Source organism: Bison bison, unplaced genomic scaffold (genome assembly GCF_000754665.1).
Source record: "Bison bison bison isolate TAMUID 2011002044 unplaced genomic scaffold, Bison_UMD1.0 scf7180017864524, whole genome shotgun sequence".
Classification (NCBI taxonomy): Eukaryota; Metazoa; Chordata; class Mammalia; order Artiodactyla; family Bovidae; genus Bison; species Bison bison.
Window position 1 is genome coordinate 1,378,079 of NW_011495075.1, and position 2,627 is coordinate 1,380,705.

At 63.2% G+C, this 2,627-nt stretch overlaps 1 protein-coding gene across 1 annotated transcript in view; it reads right to left on the reverse strand.

Moving 5' to 3' along the window:
* IGFN1 (immunoglobulin-like and fibronectin type III domain containing 1) overlaps positions 1-995 on the reverse strand; it is a 30,918-nt gene extending 29,923 nt beyond the window's left edge. Inside the window, 1 exon segment of the mRNA XM_010831127.1 lies at positions 917-995. The gene's annotated coding sequence lies outside the window, so the exon portion shown is untranslated.
* Positions 996-2,627: the final 1,632 nt, after the last annotated feature.

Genomic DNA, 2,627 nt, shown 5'->3' on the forward strand with positions numbered 1-2,627 from the left:
GCCTGCCCACCGCCTCCACCCTGGTGCAGTGAGCACGGACGTCTTAGCATCTTCACCGTATGTCTCCATCACTCCTGAGCGGCTCTTGGTTACTTACTCAGCCGTTCGTCACACACCAAGAAGCATAATCCTCCCGCGTCTGTCCCTCCAGCCTCCCGCCTCCAGACCCCAGCTGAGACGGGAGAGCAGCTGAGCCCCAACTGGGACCCGGGGGCCCACGTTGGCCAGCTCGCCCTCCCGACCTCGGCCTCTTCAGGAGTAAGCCAGATCCGGGACAAGGTCAAAGGCGATGGGTGAGAGATCCGTTTGGTGGGAGACCAGAGGGTCAGAGGGTCGTGGTCCTCATGGGGGGGAGGGGCCGTTGGGGAGGAGACGCTCTGCTCCAAGCTTTCTTCCACTTTGGAGAAGAATTTTAACTCTGCACCAAACGGCAGCTTGAGTCCCTGCAAATGTCTCCCGGTCTCCCCCAGGCCCTCAGCACTCCGCCCCCGCCCCACCAGCTCCATCCAGCCCTCCCGCTTCCTGCTGCTTCCAGCTTCTCAATGCGTAGGAGTCAGGGCAGGGAGAGACACCCGGGGCTTTTCTCCCTGTTTGACCATGTTATTAATCAAGATGTGCTGAGTTCCAGACCGGAGGTCCTTATTCTGGACAGCTGCTCAGAGTATTTAAGCTGGTCGGCGTTGCCAGCTGAGCAGCACCGGGAGAGTCCGAGCCTGGGACAGAACTGCCCCAACAGACTCGCTGCAGCTCCGTCCTCCAAGTGTCCCCAGCCATCGGAGGGGATGTACTGCCCAGGGGGGTTCTGGGCTCCCTGCCCCCTGCCTGCCCTTCCTGAGCAGAGAAGGGCAACGGGATCCCAGCCTCTCCCTCTCTGCCCCTGCCCCGGTGGACAGCCAGGTGTGCAGGGCCCACTGACCTGGGTGCACAGCCGGCCTCCGGCCTCCCGGCCGCTCCCGCCTCCCCGCGTCCAGCTGCTGCCGGAGGCTCTGAATGGACTGCCGGTGGCCTGGTGGCGCGGGGACAGATGTAGGTCACGGCGGACTCGCGCTGCCCCCGCCCCTCCCACTCAGCCCGCCTCCCTCCCCCTCCTCCTCCAGCCTGGGCTTGGCAGGGCAGGGCCCCCCCGGGGTTCCCGCCCTCGCCTCCCGGGAGGTCAGAGATGGAAGGGTCCTGTGACTTGGGCTCATCCAACTCCTTGCAGAGCACTAAGCTCTCAGATTGGCTCGGTCAAGTCCGCCCCGCGCGGCCTCGTTTATATGATCCTCTTAGCGGGCGCCTTCTCGTCCTCCAGGGCCTTAATTTTTCCACTAAGCTGACCCCTGGGGACCCTTGACACCATAAGTCACACAGAAACCCAAAGCCACTGCCCTCTTGGGAATCGGCATCTGAAGTGGCACCAAGCAAACCCAGCCTTGGGGAGCGAGTCTCAGCCCCCGACAGATCAGAGGGTGTAACCCCTGAGGGGGCAGGGGCAGGGCGAGACCCTGGGAGTCTACAGCCAGGAGGCCTCCCAGGAGGTGGTGAGCTTCCTAAGGTGGGAGAGCTGGCCCCGCCAGCCGGGCTGGGGGCTGAAGCAGGCAGGGCAGACACCTGGGTGTTAGGACACGTGGATGGAAGGTGGGAATCGGGGTGGATGGAAGGTGGGAGTCGGGGTGGGGGGCTGGTAACAGGTTTCCTTTAGGATGGGGGGCAGGCGGGCCCAGAAGGAGCCGGGGCACAGGGCCGCCCCGTCTGCTTGGGGACAACACCCGCTCGCCCTTTCAGGACAGGGAACTGGTTTGTCGCCTCCAGTAAGCAAGGCTTGATCGCGGATCCGGACACAGCGGAAGGCAAAGGGGCCCAGGTTCCTCTCAGGGGAGGGAACGTGGTTACACACACCCCGGCACGCTGTGGACCCGGGGCTCGCTTGTGTGTGTACTCTGGGGGCAGGTGTCTGACCTCTCACACTCAGGGTGTGTGTGTGTGTGCAGGTGTACATCTACATGGGTTTCCTGCGTCTTTCTAACTCTGGGTATCAGAAGTTGAAGCTTTATTTATTGAACAAATAGGTGTTGAATGCCCCACCCGCCCCTGGGACCCTGGGTCTAGCTCTGTGGTGGGCCCTGAGACACACAGGTGAGTGGAGATGGGGTGCTCCTCCTGTGGGTCTAATGGGCAGACAGATGCTCTCTAGGCGGTGACGAAGTGCCCTGCCTGCCTCAGAGGGACCCCAAGCAGGTGGGGAGCAGGGAAAGACCAAGGAGGTGGGCGTGGACAGGTGAGCCTTGGAGGCCATGGTGAGATGTGATCTGTACCCTGGCGGGGGACAGGATCCGTTTGCAGTTTTCAAGCAGCCCGCTGTGCCGCAGGGCAGACAAGGGGCTGGAGGCAGCTGGGAGTCAGAGGCAGGAGTCCGGCTCCCAGGAGGGGGTCCGGTCGCCCTAAGTGCTCTGCCTCGTGGGGCCCTGTGGCCCTTCTCCAGGGGCTCCTGGACCTCAGTGCTGCATCATCTGGGCTAGCGCAGGTAGCTTATAGTCTCCCCAGAGCTCGAGGCGGCCCCCAGGCCTGCTCAGACGAGCCGGTCGTCTCGCACTGGCTGCAGTTGAAATGTCAGGACTCTGATGAGATGGACCCACGGCTCTCACGTG